Source organism: Balaenoptera acutorostrata, chromosome 9 (genome assembly GCF_949987535.1).
Source record: "Balaenoptera acutorostrata chromosome 9, mBalAcu1.1, whole genome shotgun sequence".
Classification (NCBI taxonomy): Eukaryota; Metazoa; Chordata; class Mammalia; order Artiodactyla; family Balaenopteridae; genus Balaenoptera; species Balaenoptera acutorostrata.
Window position 1 is genome coordinate 114048845 of NC_080072.1, and position 16153 is coordinate 114064997.

Genomic DNA, 16153 nt, shown 5'->3' on the forward strand with positions numbered 1-16153 from the left:
GCAATTCACAAACCTGCAGAGTTTTAAATGATACCTGTCGTCCACAAATATATTAAGGGAAGGCAACGAAGAGGCTTTGAAAGCAAGGCAGAATTGCAGGAAACAGATTTCAGGAGGTAGATTCGAATCGCCTTGAAGGCACATGAAAAGCGGCAAAACGAGGACAATGATGCCCTTGGCCAAAAAGGGCGTATGCGTTTTTTCCTGAATATATTCAGGAAAAAACGCATACGCCCTTTTTGGCCAACCAAGCAACCTGGAAAGGCAAATCAGCGCTCCAAAGAAGTCTCGCTTCCCAGCGGGCAAAAGGGCCATGCGGAAAAAAGTGTCCAAACCAGAAGTGCAGGACCGGCCATGGAGAAAAGGGAGCCTTGCTACGCTGATGGGTGGGATGTAAATTGCCAACAGCCACTCTGGAGAAGTGTACGGTGTGTTCTGAAACATCTAAAAAACACAGCTTGGAGAGCATAGGGCACTTCCACTCATGGGCGTATAAATTGGGAAAACTAAAAATCAGCAAGACACAGGCACCCCAAAGTTTAGGGCTGCTCTGTTGACAAGAACCCCCACTTCATTACACCTTAAATATCCTAGGAAAGAGAAAAATGGATAAAGAAGTTGTGGTCCTCATGTACAATGGAATATCACTCAGCCATGAAATCCACGTCATAAGGCTAGTAGCAGCACGATGAGTGTATTTAGGTACGACGATTCTAAGTGAAATAAGTCACACAGAAAAAGACACTTATCATAAGATATCACTTCTAGAGGGAATGTAAAAACCGCTACACTTGAACTGAATTACAAAACAGAACAGAGTCACACGTTTAGAAAACACACTATGGCTGCTGAACGGGAAAGGTGAGGTGGGGTGATGCATAAAACAAGGGTTTCAAATTAGCTCAGATACCGTTCCATAAACCCAATATGTAAGAGACAAGACCTATTCCTTTTTCAGTGAACTGGACTCAATACCCCCTATTCACCACACAAGAATATATCTGACTAGTAAGAATCTTCAAACCTATGTATTGTTATCTCTCTGTAAGTGAGTCAAGGGGGTGTAAAGCGGCATAAACACAGCCGTGAAAAGCAGCTAAACCCCATTATAAAAATAAATTACTTTTCAAAACCCATGAAACAAAGACAGTGAAAGAGAGAGAAATTCTTACAAAACTCGTTCAGGGGCTGTGATGCAACCTGGATTGACCATATCTAGACCCACAGCTGATTGAGACATAAGGGTGGACACTCTTGGGGCTGAGAGGTTCGGTGAGGTTGGGTGAGCCAACGAAGACCCTTTCAAGTAATAATGCATGGTACCCATCCCATGGGTCCCAAATCTCCAGGTTCAAGGGCATCTTCCTACATCGAAAACAGGCATGAGAAACCCAGAAGATGGTACACCGTGTGATCGGGAAAGGTTTCTAAAACGCACCTCATTTCTCATCTCCTTTGCTCGGGTTCGCCATTCCAGCCGATTTACTAGCCATCTCCCTCCTTGGAGAATCAGCACCTTTAACCTCCTGTTCCGTACAGGTTGCAATTTGTCCTGAGGATGAACGGGAAGAGGGGGAACCAATGAGAGACTAGCTCTAGGTGTTGGGACAGGCACAGGTCACTCTATTTTCCCATCAGGAAGAAGAATTAACCACAAGCTCAGCCTGCCCCCCAGAACCAGAAGAGGGCCTGAAGCAATCCTGCGCTTTTGCGGCCAGCTCCCAAAAAAGCGAGATGAAAAATGGAGCTCAGGGGCACTGCAATTCACAAACCTGCAGAGTTTTAAATGATACCTCTCGTCCACAAATATATTAAGGGAAGGCAACGAAGAGGCTTTGAAAGCAAGGCAGAATTGCAGGAAACAGATTTCAGGAGGTAGATTCGAATCGCCTTGAAAGCACATGAAAAGCGGCAAAACGAGGACAATGATGCCCTTGGCCAAAAAGGGCGTATGCGTTTTTTCCTGAATATATTCAGGAAAAAACGCATACGCCCTTTTTGGCCAACCAAGCAACCTGGAAAGGCAAATCAGCGCTCCAAAGAAGTCTGGCTTCCCAGAGGGCAAAATGGCCATGCGGAAAAAAGTGTACAAACCAGAAATGCAGGACCGGCCATGGAGAAATGGGAGCCTTGCTACGCTGATGGGCGGGATGTAAATTGCCAACAGCCACTCTGGAGAAGTGTACGGTGTGTTCTGAAACTTCTAAAAAACACAGCTTGGAGAGCATTGGGCACTTCCACTCATGGGCGTATAAATTGGGAAAACTAAAAATCAGCAAGACACAGGCACCCCAAAGTTTAGGGCTGCTCTGTTGACAAGAACCCCCACTTCATTACACCTTAAATATCCTAGGAAAGAGAAAAATGGATAAAGAAGTTGGGGTCCTCATGTACAATGGAATATCACTCAGCCATGAAATCAACGTCATAAGGCTAGTAGCAGCACGATGAGTGGATTTAGGTACGACGATTCTAAGTGAAATAAGTCACACAGAAAAAGATACTTAACATAAGATATCACTTCTAGAGGGAATGTAAAAACCGCTACACTTGAGCTGAATTACAAAACAGAACAGAGTCACACGTTTAGAAAACACACTATGGCTGCTGAACGGGAAAGGTGAGGTGGGGTGATGCATAAAACAAGGGTTTCAAATTAGCTCAGATACCGTTCCATAAACCCAATATGTAAGAGACAAGACCTATTCCTTTTTCAGTGAACTGGACTCAACACCCCCTATTCACCGCACAAGAATATATCTGACTAGTAAGAATCTTCACACCTATGTATTGATATATCTCTGTAAGTGAGTCAAGGGGGTGTAAAGCGGCATAAACAGAGCCGTGAAAAGCAGCTAAACCCCATTATAAAAATAAATTACTTTTCAAAACCCGTGAAACAAAGACAGTGAAAGAGAGAGAAATTCTTACAAAATTCGTTCAGGGGCTGTGATGCAACCTGGATTGACCATATCCAGACCCACAGCTGATTGAGACATAAGGGTGGACACTCTTGGGGCTGAGAGGTTCGGTGAGGTTGGGTGAGCCAACGCAGACCCTTTCAAGTAATACTGCATGGTACCCATCCCATGGGTCCCAAACCTCCAGGTTCAAGGGCATCTTCCTACGTCGAAAACAGGCATGAGAAACCCAGAAGATGGTACACCGTGTGATCGGGAAAGGTTTCTAAAACGCACCTCATTTCTCATCTCCTTTGCTCGGGTTCGCCATTCCAGCCGATTTACTAGTCATCTCCCTCCTTGGAGAATCAGCACCTTTAACCTCCTGTTCCGTACAGGTTGCAATTTGTCCTGAGGATGAACGGTAAGAGGGGGAACCAATGAGAGACTAGCTCTAGGTGTTGGGACAGGCACAGGTCACTCTATTTTCCCATCAGGAAGAAGAATTAAGCACAAGCTCAGCCTGCCCCCCAGAACCAGAAGAGGGCCTGAAGCAATCCTGCGCTTTTGCGGCCAGCTCCCAAAAAAGCGACTTGAAAAATGGAGCTCAGGGGCACTGCAATTCACAACACTGCAGAGTTTTAAATGATACCTCTCGTCCACAAATATATTAAGGGAAGGCAACGAAGAGGCTTTGAAAGCAAGGCAGAATTGCAGGAAACAGATTTCAGGAGGTAGATTCGAAACGCCTTGAAAGCACATGAAAAGCGGCAAAACGTGGACAATGATGCCCTTGGCCAAAAAGGGCGTATGCGTTTTTTCCTGAATATATTCAGGAAAAAACGCATACGCCCTTTTTGGCCAACCAAGCAACCTGGAAAGGCAAATCAGCGCTCCAAAGAAGTCTCGCTTCCCAGCGGGCAAAAGGGCCATGCGGAAAAAAGTGTCCAAACCAGAAGTGCAGGACCGGCCATGGAGAAATGGGAGCCTTGCTACGCTGATGGGTGGGATGTAAATTGCCAACAGCCACTCTGGAGAAGTGTACGGTGTGTTCTGAAACATCTAAAAAACACAGCTTGGAGAGCATAGGGCACTTCCACTCATGGGCGTATAAATTGGGAAAACTAAAAATCAGCAAGACACAGGCACCCCAAAGTTTAGGGCTGCTCTGTTGACAAGAACCCCCACTTCATTACACCTTAAATATCCTAGGAAAGAGAAAAATGGATAAAGAAGTTGTGGTCCTCATGTACAATGGAATATCACTCAGCCATGAAATCAACGTCATAAGGCTAGTAGCAGCACGATGAGTGGATTTAGGTACGACGATTCTAAGTGGAATAAGTCACACAGAAAAAGACACTTATCATAAGATATCACTTATAGAGGGAATGTAAAAACCGCTACACTTGAACTGAATTACAAAACAGAACAGAGTCACACGTTTAGGAAGCACACTATGGCTGCTGAACGGGCAAGGTGAGGTGGGGTGATGCATAAAACAAGGGTTTCGAATTAGCTCAGATACCGTTCCATAAACCCAATATGTAAGAGACAAGACCTATTCCTTTTTCAGTGAACTGGACTCAACACCCCCTATTCACCGCACAAGAATATATCTGACTAGTAAGAATCTTCAAACCTATGTATTGATATCTCTCTGTAAGTGAGTCAAGGGGGTGTAAAGCGGCATAAACACAGCCGTGAAAAGCAGCTAAGCCCCATTATAAAAATAAATTACTTTTCAAAACCCGTGAAACAAAGACAGTGAAAGAGAGAGAAATTCTTACAAAATTCGTTCAGGGGCTGTGATGCAACCTGGATTGACCATATCTAGACCCACAGCTGATTGAGACATAAGGGTGGACACTCTTGGGGCTGAGAGGTTCGGTGAGGTTGGGTGAGCCAACGCAGACCCTTTCAAGTAATACTGCATGGTACCCATCCCATGGGTCCCAAATCTCCAGGTTCAAGGGCATCTTCCTACATCGAAAACAGGCATGAGAAACCCAGAAGATGGTACACCGTGTGATCGGGAAAGGTTTCTAAAACGCACCTCATTTCTCATCTCCTTTGCTCGGGTTCGCCATTCCAGCCGATTTACTAGCCATCTCCCTCCTTGGGGAATCAGCACCTTTAACCTCCTGTTCCGTACAGGTTGAATTTGTCCTGAGGATGAAGGGGAAGAGGGGGAACCAATGAGAGACTAGCTCTAGGTGTTGGGACAGGCACAGGTCACTCTATTTTCCCATCAGGAAGAAGAATTAAGCACAAGCTCAGCCTGCCCCCCAGAACCAGAAGAGGGCCTGAAGCAATCCTGCGCTTTTGCGGCCAGCTCCCAAAAAAGCGACTTGAAAAATGGAGCTCAGGGGCACTGCAATTCACAACCCTGCAGAGTTTTAAATGATACCTCTCGTCCACAAATATATTAAGGGAAGGCAACGAAGAGGCTTTGAAAGCAAGGCAGAATTGCAGGAAACAGATTTCAGGAGGTAGATTCGAATCGCCTTGAAAGCACATGAAAAGCGGCAAAACGTGGACAATGATGCCCTTGGCCAAAAAGGGCGTATGCGTTTTTTCCTGAATATATTCAGGAAAAAACACATACGCACTTTTTGGCCAACCAAGCAACATGGAAAGTCAAATCAGCGCTCCAAAGAAGTCTCGCTTCCCAGCGGGCAAAAGGGCCATGCGGAAAAAAGTGTCCAAACCAGAAGTGCAGGACCGGCCATGGAGAAATGGGAGCCTTGCTACGCTGATGGGTGGGATGTAAATTGCCAACAGCCACTCTGGAGAAGTGTACGGTGTGTTCTGAAACATCTAAAAAACACAGCTTGGAGAGCATAGGGCACTTCCACTCATGGGCGTATAAATTGGGAAAACTAAAAATCAGCAAGACACAGGCACCCCAAAGTTTAGGGCTGCTCTGTTGACAAGAACCCCCACTTCATTACACCTTAAATATCCTAGGAAAGAGAAAAATGGATAAAGAAGTTGTGGTCCTCATGTACAATGGAATATCACTCAGCCATGAAATCAACGTCAGAAGGCTAGTAGCAGCACGATGAGTGGATTTAGGTACGACAAGTCTAAGTGAAATAAGTCACACAGAAAAAGACACTTATCATAAGATATCACTTCTGGAGGGAATGTAGGAACCGCTACACTTGAGCTGAATTACAAAACAGAACAGAGTCACACGTTTAGGAAACACACTATGGCTGCTGAACGGGAAAGGTGAGGTGGGGTGATGCATAAAACAAGGGTTTCAAATTAGCTCAGAAACCGTTCCATAAACCCAATATGTAAGAGACAAGACCTATTCCTTTTTCAGTGAACTGGACTCAACACCCCCTATTCACCGCACAAGAATATATCTGACTAGTAAGAATCTTCAAACCTATGTATTGATATCTGTCTGTAAGTGAGTCAAGGGGGTGTAAAGCGGCATAAACACAGCCGTGAAAAGCAGCTAAACCCCATTATAAAAATAAATTACTTTTCAAAACCCGTGAAACAAAGACAGTGAAAGAGAGAGAAATTCTTACAAAATTCGTTCAGGGGCTGTGATGCAACCTGGATTGACCATATCCAGACCCACAGCTGATTGAGACATAAGGGTGGACACTCTTGGGGCTGAGAGGTTCGGTGAGGTTGGGTGAGCCAACGCAGACCCTTTCAAGTAATACTGCATGGTACCCATCCCATGGGTCCCAAATCTCCAGGTTCAAGGGCATCTTCCTATGTCGAAAACAGGCATGAGAAACCCAGAAGATGGTACACCGTGTGATCGGGAAAGGTTTCTAAAACGCACCTCATTTCTCATCTCCTTTGCTCGGGTTCGCCATTCCAGCCGATTTACTAGCCATCTCCCTCCTTGGAGAATCAGCACCTTTAACCTCCTGTTCCGTACAGGTTGCAATTTGTCCTGAGGATGAACGGGAAGAGGGGGAACCAATGAGAGACTAGCTCTAGGTGTTGGGACAGGCACAGGTCACTCTATTTTCCCATCAGGAAGAAGAATTAAGCACAAGCTCAGCCTGCCCCCCAGAACCAGAAGAGGGCCTGAAGCAATCCTGCGCTTTTGCGGCCAGCTCCCAAAAAAGCGAGTTGAAAAATGGAGCTCAGGGGCACTGCAATTCACAAACCTGCAGAGTTTTAAATGATACCTCTCGTCCACAAATATATTAAGGGAAGGCAACGAAGAGGCTTTGAAAGCAAGGCAGAATTGCAGGAAACAGATTTCAGGAGGTAGATTCCAATCGCCTTGAAAGCACATGAAAAGTGGCAAAACGTGGACAATGATGCCCTTGGCCAAAAAGGGCATATGCGTTTTTTCCTGAATATATTCAGGAAAAAACGCATACGCCCTTTTTGGCCAACCAAGCAACCTGGAAAGGCAAATCAGCGCTCCAAAGAAGTCTCGCTTCCCAGCGGGCAAAAGGGCCATGTGGAAAAAAGTGTCCAAACCAGAAGTGCAGGACCGGCCATGGAGAAATGGGAGCCTTGCTACGCTGATGGGTGGGATGTAAATTGCCAACAGCCACTCTGGAGAAGTGTACGGTGTGTTCTGAAACATCTAAAAAACACAGCTTGGAGAGCATAGGGCACTTCCACTCACGGGCGTATAAATTGGGAAAACTAAAAATCAGCAAGACACAGGTACCCCAAAGTTTAGGGCTGCTCTGTTGACAATAACCCCCACTTCATTACACCTTAAATATCCTAGGAAAGAGAAAAATGGATAAAGAAGTTGTGGTCCTCATGTACAATGGAATATCACTCAGCCATGAAATCCACGTCATAAGGCTAGTAGCAGCACGATGAGTGGATTTAGGTACGACGATTCTAAGTGAAATAAGTCACACAGAAAAAGACACTTATCATAAGATATCACTTCTAGAGGGAATGTAAAAACCGCTACACTTGAACTGAATTACAAAACAGAACAGAGTCACACGTTTAGAAAACACACTATGGCTGCTGAACGGGAAAGGTGAGGTGGGGTGATGCATAAAACAAGGGTTTCAAATTAGCTCAGATACCGTTCCATAAACCCAATATGTAAGAGACAAGACCTATTCCTTTTTCAGTGAACTGGACTCAACACCCCCTATTCACCGCACAAGAATATATCTGACTAGTAAGAATCTTCAAACCTATGTATTGATATCTCTCTGTAAGTGAGTCAAGGGGGTGTAAAGCGGCATAAACACAGCCGTGAAAAGCAGCTAAACCCCATTATAAAAATAAATTACTTTTCAAAACCCGTGAAACAAAGACAGTGAAACAGAGAGAAATTCTTACAAAATTCGTTCAGGGGCTGTGATGCAACCTGGATTGACCATATCCAGACCCACAGCTGATTGAGACATAAGGGTGGACACTCTTGGGGCTGAGAGGTTCGGTGAGGTTGGGTGAGCCAACGCAGACCCTTTCAGGTAATACTGCATGGTACCCATCCCATGGGTCCCAAATCTCCAGGTTCAAGGGCATCTTCCTACATCGAAAACAGGCATGAGAAACCCAGAAGATGGTACACCGTGTGATCGGGAAAGGTTTCTAAAACGCACCTCATTTCTCATCTCCTTGGCTCGGGTTCGCCATTCCAGCCGATTTACTAGCCATCTCCCTCCTTGGAGAATCAGCACCTTTAACCTCCTGTTCCGTACAGGTTGCAATTTGTCCTGAGGATGAACGGGAAGAGGGGGAACCAATGAGAGACTAGCTCTAGGTGTTGGGACAGGCACAGGTCACTCTATTTTCCCATCAGGAAGAAGAATTAAGCACAAGCTCAGCCTGCCCCCCAGAACCAGAAGTTTGCCTGAAGCAATCCTGCGCTTTTGCGGCCAGCTCCCAAAAAAGCGACTTGAAAAATGGAGCTCAGGGGCACTGCAATTCACAACACTGCAGAGTTTTAAATGATACCTCTCGTCCACAAATATATTAAGGGAAGGCAACGAAGAGGCTTTGAAAGCAAGGCAGAATTGCAGGAAACAGATTTCAGGAGGTAGATTCGAATCGCCTTGAAAGCACATGAAAAGCGGCAAAACGTGGACAATGATGCCCTTGGCCAAAAAGGGCGTATGCGTTTTTTCCTGAATATATTCAGGAAAAAACGCATACGCCCTTTTTGGCCAACCAAGCAACCTGGAAAGGCAAATCAGCGCTCCAAAGAAGTCTCGCTTCCCAGCGGGCAAAAGGGCCATGCGGAAAAAAGTGTCCAAACCAGAAGTGCAGGACCGGCCATGGAGAAATGGGAGCCTTGCTACGCTGATGGGTGGGATGTAAATTGCCAACAGCCACTCTGGAGAAGTGTACGGTGTGTTCTGAAACATCTAAAAAACACAGCTTGGAGAGCATAGGGCACTTCCACTCATGGGCGTATAAATTGGGAAAACTAAAAATCAGCAAGACACAGGCACCCCAAAGTTTAGGGCTGCTCTGTTGACAAGAACCCCCACTTCATTACACCTTAAATATCCTAGGAAAGAGAAAAATGGATAAAGAAGTTGTGGTCCTCATGTACAATGGAATATCACTCAGCCATGAAATCAACGTCAGAAGGCTAGTAGCAGCACGATGAGTGGATTTAGGTACGACGATTCTAAGTGAAATAAGTCACACAGAAAAAGACACTTATCATAAGATATCACTTCTGGAGGGAATGTAAGAACCGCTACACTTGAACTGAATTACAAAACAGAACAGAGTCACACGTTTAGGAAACACACTATGGCTGCTGAACGGGAAAGGTGAGGTGGGGTGATGCATAAAACAAGGGTTTCAAATTAGCTCAGATACCGTTCCATAAACCCAATATGTAAGAGACAAGACCTATTCCTTTTTCAGTGAACTGGACTCAACACCCCCTATTCACCGCACAAGAATATATCTGACTAGTAAGAATCTTCAAACCTATGTATTGATATCTCTCTGTAAGTGAGTCAAGGGGGTGTAAAGCGGCATAAACACAGCCGTGAAAAGCAGCTAAACCCCATTATAAAAATAAATTACTTTTCAAAACCCGTGAAACAAAGACAGTGAAAGAGAGAGAAATTCTTACAAAATTCGTTCAGGGGCTGTGATGCAACCTGGATTGACCATATCCAGACCCACAGCTGATTGAGACATAAGGGTGGACACTCTTGGGGCTGAGAGGTTCGGTGAGGTTGGGTGAGCCAACGCAGACCCTTTCAAGTAATACTGCATGGTACCCATCCCATGGGTCCCAAATCTCCAGGTTCAAGGGCATCTTCCTATGTCGAAAACAGGCATGAGAAACCCAGAAGATGGTACACCGTGTGATCGGGAAAGGTTTCTAAAACGCACCTCATTTCTCATCTCCTTTGCTCGGGTTCGCCATTCCAGCCGATTTACTAGCCATCTCCCTCCTTGGAGAATCAGCACCTTTAACCTCCTGTTCCGTACAGGTTGCAATTTGTCCTGAGGATGAACGGGAAGAGGGGGAACCAATGAGAGACTAGCTCTAGGTGTTGGGACAGGCACAGGTCACTCTATTTTCCCATCAGGAATAAGAATTAAGCACAAGCTCAGCCTGCCCCCCAGAACCAGAAGAGGGCCTGAAGCAACCCTGCGCTTTTGCGGCCAGCTCCCAAAAAAGCGAGTTGAAAAATGGAGCTCAGGGGCACTGCAATTCACAAACCTGCAGAGTTTTAAATGATACCTGTCGTCCACAAATATATTAAGGGAAGGCAACGAAGAGGCTTTGAAAGCAAGGCAGAATTGCAGGAAACAGATTTCAGGAGGTAGATTCGAATCGCCTTGAAGGCACATGAAAAGCGGCAAAACGAGGACAATGATGCCCTTGGCCAAAAAGGGCGTATGCGTTTTTTCCTGAATATATTCAGGAAAAAACGCATACGCCCTTTTTGGCCAACCAAGCAACCTGGAAAGGCAAATCAGCGCTCCAAAGAAGTCTCGCTTCCCAGCGGGCAAAAGGGCCATGCGGAAAAAAGTGTCCAAACCAGAAGTGCAGGACCGGCCATGGAGAAAAGGGAGCCTTGCTACGCTGATGGGTGGGATGTAAATTGCCAACAGCCACTCTGGAGAAGTGTACGGTGTGTTCTGAAACATCTAAAAAAAACAGCTTGGAGAGCATAGGGCACTTCCACTCATGGGCGTATAAATTGGGAAAACTAAAAATCAGCAAGACACAGGCACCCCAAAGTTTAGGGCTGCTCTGTTGACAAGAACCCCCACTTCATTACACCTTAAATATCCTAGGAAAGAGAAAAATGGATAAAGAAGTTGTGGTCCTCATGTACAATGGAATATCACTCAGCCATGAAATCCACGTCATAAGGCTAGTAGCAGCACGATGAGTGTATTTAGGTACGACGATTCTAAGTGAAATAAGTCACACAGAAAAAGACACTTATCATAAGATATCACTTCTAGAGGGAATGTAAAAACCGCTACACTTGAACTGAATTACAAAACAGAACAGAGTCACACGTTTAGAAAACACACTATGGCTGCTGAACGGGAAAGGTGAGGTGGGGTGATGCATAAAACAAGGGTTTCAAATTAGCTCAGATACCGTTCCATAAACCCAATATGTAAGAGACAAGACCTATTCCTTTTTCAGTGAACTGGACTCAACACCCCCTATTCACCGCACAAGAATATATCTGACTAGTAAGAATCTTCAAACCTATGTATTGTTATCTCTCTGTAAGTGAGTCAAGGGGGTGTAAAGCGGCATAAACACAGCCGTGAAAAGCAGCTAAACCCCATTATAAAAATAAATTACTTTTCAAAACCCATGAAACAAAGACAGTGAAAGAGAGAGAAATTCTTACAAAACTCGTTCAGGGGCTGTGATGCAACCTGGATTGACCATATCTAGACCCACAGCTGATTGAGACATAAGGGTGGACACTCTTGGGGCTGAGAGGTTCGGTGAGGTTAGGTGAGCCAACGAAGACCCTTTCAAGTAATAATGCATGGTACCCATCCCATGGGTCCCAAATCTCCAGGTTCAAGGGCATCTTCCTACATCGAAAACAGGCATGAGAAACCCAGAAGATGGTACACCGTGTGATCGGGAAAGGTTTCTAAAACGCACCTCATTTCTCATCTCCTTTGCTCGGGTTCGCCATTCCAGCCGATTTACTAGCCATCTCCCTCCTTGGAGAATCAGCACCTTTAACCTCCTGTTCCGTACAGGTTGCAATTTGTCCTGAGGATGAACGGGAAGAGGGGGAACCAATGAGAGACTAGCTCTAGGTGTTGGGACAGGCACAGGTCACTCTATTTTCCCATCAGGAAGAAGAATTAACCACAAGCTCAGCCTGCCCCCCAGAACCAGAAGAGGGCCTGAAGCAATCCTGCGCTTTTGCGGCCAGCTCCCAAAAAAGCGAGATGAAAAATGGAGCTCAGGGGCACTGCAATTCACAAACCTGCAGAGTTTTAAATGATACCTCTCGTCCACAAATATATTAAGGGAAGGCAACGAAGAGGCTTTGAAAGCAAGGCAGAATTGCAGGAAACAGATTTCAGGAGGTAGATTCGAATCGCCTTGAAAGCACATGAAAAGCGGCAAAACGTGGACAATGATGCCCTTGGCCAAAAAGGGCGTATGCGTTTTTTCCTGAATATATTCAGGAAAAAACGCATACGCCCTTTTTGGCCAACCAAGCAACCTGGAAAGGCAAATCAGCGCTCCAAAGAAGTCTGGCTTCCCAGAGGGCAAAATGGCCATGCGGAAAAAAGTGTACAAACCAGAAATGCAGGACCGGCCATGGAGAAATGGGAGCCTTGCTACGCTGATGGGCGGGATGTAAATTGCCAACAGCCACTCTGGAGAAGTGTACGGTGTGTTCTGAAACTTCTAAAAAACACAGCTTGGAGAGCATTGGGCACTTCCACTCATGGGCGTATAAATTGGGAAAACTAAAAATCAGCAAGACACAGGCACCCCAAAGTTTAGGGCTGCTCTGTTGACAAGAACCCCCACTTCATTACACCTTAAATATCCTAGGAAAGAGAAAAATGGATAAAGAAGTTGGGGTCCTCATGTACAATGGAATATCACTCAGCCATGAAATCAACGTCATAAGGCTAGTAGCAGCACGATGAGTGGATTTAGGTACGACGATTCTAAGTGAAATAAGTCACACAGAAAAAGATACTTAACATAAGATATCACTTCTAGAGGGAATGTAAAAACCGCTACACTTGAGCTGAATTACAAAACAGAACAGAGTCACACGTTTAGAAAACACACTATGGCTGCTGAACGGGAAAGGTGAGGTGGGGTGATGCATAAAACAAGGGTTTCAAATTAGCTCAGATACCGTTCCATAAACCCAATATGTAAGAGACAAGACCTATTCCTTTTTCAGTGAACTGGACTCAACACCCCCTATTCACCGCACAAGAATATATCTGACTAGTAAGAATCTTCACACCTATGTATTGATATCTCTCTGTAAGTGAGTCAAGGGGGTGTAAAGCGGCATAAACAGAGCCGTGAAAAGCAGCTAAACCCCATTATAAAAATAAATTACTTTTCAAAACCCGTGAAACAAAGACAGTGAAAGAGAGAGAAATTCTTACAAAATTCGTTCAGGGGCTGTGATGCAACCTGGATTGACCATATCCAGACCCACAGCTGATTGAGACATAAGGGTGGACACTCTTGGGGCTGAGAGGTTCGGTGAGGTTGGGTGAGCCAACGCAGACCCTTTCAAGTAATACTGCATGGTACCCATCCCATGGGTCCCAAACCTCCAGGTTCAAGGGCATCTTCCTACGTCGAAAACAGGCATGAGAAACCCAGAAGATGGTACACCGTGTGATCGGGAAAGGTTTCTAAAACGCACCTCATTTCTCATCTCCTTTGCTCGGGTTCGCCATTCCAGCCGATTTACTAGTCATCTCCCTCCTTGGAGAATCAGCACCTTTAACCTCCTGTTCCGTACAGGTTGCAATTTGTCCTGAGGATGAACGGTAAGAGGGGGAACCAATGAGAGACTAGCTCTAGGTGTTGGGACAGGCACAGGTCACTCTATTTTCCCATCAGGAAGAAGAATTAAGCACAAGCTCAGCCTGCCCCCCAGAACCAGAAGAGGGCCTGAAGCAATCCTGCGCTTTTGCGGCCAGCTCCCAAAAAAGCGACTTGAAAAATGGAGCTCAGGGGCACTGCAATTCACAACACTGCAGAGTTTTAAATGATACCTCTCGTCCACAAATATATTAAGGGAAGGCAACGAAGAGGCTTTGAAAGCAAGGCAGAATTGCAGGAAACAGATTTCAGGAGGTAGATTCGAATCGCCTTGAAAGCACATGAAAAGCGGCAAAACGTGGACAATGATGCCCTTGGCCAAAAAGGGCGTATGCGTTTTTTCCTGAATATATTCAGGAAAAAACGCATACGCCCTTTTTGGCCAACCAAGCAACCTGGAAAGGCAAATCAGCGCTCCAAAGAAGTCTCGCTTCCCAGCGGGCAAAAGGGCCATGCGGAAAAAAGTGTCCAAACCAGAAGTGCAGGACCGGCCATGGAGAAATGGGAGCCTTGCTACGCTGATGGGTGGGATGTAAATTGCCAACAGCCACTCTGGAGAAGTGTACGGTGTGTTCTGAAACATCTAAAAAACACAGCTTGGAGAGCATAGGGCACTTCCACTCATGGGCGTATAAATTGGGAAAACTAAAAATCAGCAAGACACAGGCACCCCAAAGTTTAGGGCTGCTCTGTTGACAAGAACCCCCACTTCATTACACCTTAAATATCCTAGGAAAGAGAAAAATGGATAAAGAAGTTGTGGTCCTCATGTACAATGGAATATCACTCAGCCATGAAATCAACGTCATAAGGCTAGTAGCAGCACGATGAGTGGATTTAGGTACGACGATTCTAAGTGGAATAAGTCACACAGAAAAAGACACTTATCATAAGATATCACTTATAGAGGGAATGTAAAAACCGCTACACTTGAACTGAATTACAAAACAGAACAGAGTCACACGTTTAGGAAGCACACTATGGCTGCTGAACGGGCAAGGTGAGGTGGGGTGATGCATAAAACAAGGGTTTCGAATTAGCTCAGATACCGTTCCATAAACCCAATATGTAAGAGACAAGACCTATTCCTTTTTCAGTGAACTGGACTCAACACCCCCTCTTCACCGCACAAGAATATATCTGACTAGTAAGAATCTTCAAACCTATGTATTGATATCTGTCTGTAAGTGAGTCAAGGGGGTGTAAAGCGGCATAAACACAGCCGTGAAAAGCAGCTAAGCCCCATTATAAAAATAAATTACTTTTCAAAACCCGTGAAACAAAGACAGTGAAAGAGAGAGAAATTCTTACAAAATTCGTTCAGGGGCTGTGATGCAACCTGGATTGACCATATCCAGACCCACAGCTGATTGAGACATAAGGGTGGACACTCTTGGGGCTGAGAGGTTCGGTGAGGTTGGGTGAGCCAACGCAGACCCTTTCAAGTAATACTGCATGGTACCCATCCCATGGGTCCCAAATCTCCAGGTTCAAGGGCATCTTCCTACATCGAAAACAGGCATGAGAAACCCAGAAGATGGTACACCGTGTGATCGGGAAAGGTTTCTAAAACGCACCTCATTTCTCATCTCCTTTGCTCGGGTTCGCCATTCCAGCCGATTTACTAGCCATCTCCCTCCTTGGAGAATCAGCACCTTTAACCTCCTGTTCCGTACAGGTTGCAATTTGTCCTGAGGATGAACGGGAAGAGGGGGAACCAATGAGAGACTAGCTCTAGGTGTTGGGACAGGCACAGGTCACTCTATTTTCCCATCAGGAAGAAGAATTAAGCACAAGCTCAGCCTGCCCCCCAGAACCAGAAGAGGGCCTGAAGCAATCCTGCGCTTTTGCGGCCAGCTCCCAAAAAAGCGACTTGAAAAATGGAGCTCAGGGGCACTGCAATTCACAACCCTGCAGAGTTTTAAATGATACCTCTCGTCCACAAATATATTAAGGGAAGGCAACGAAGAGGCTTTGAAAGCAAGGCAGAATTGCAGGAAACAGATTTCAGGAGGTAGATTCCAATCGCCTTGAAAGCACATGAAAAGTGGCAAAACGTGGACAATGATGCCCTTGGCCAAAAAGGGCATATGCGTTTTTTCCTGAATATATTCAGGAAAAAACGCATACGCCCTTTTTGGCCAACCAAGCAACCTGGAAAGGCAAATCAGCGCTCCAAAGAAGTCTCGCTTCCCAGCGGGCAAAAGGGCCATGTGGAAAA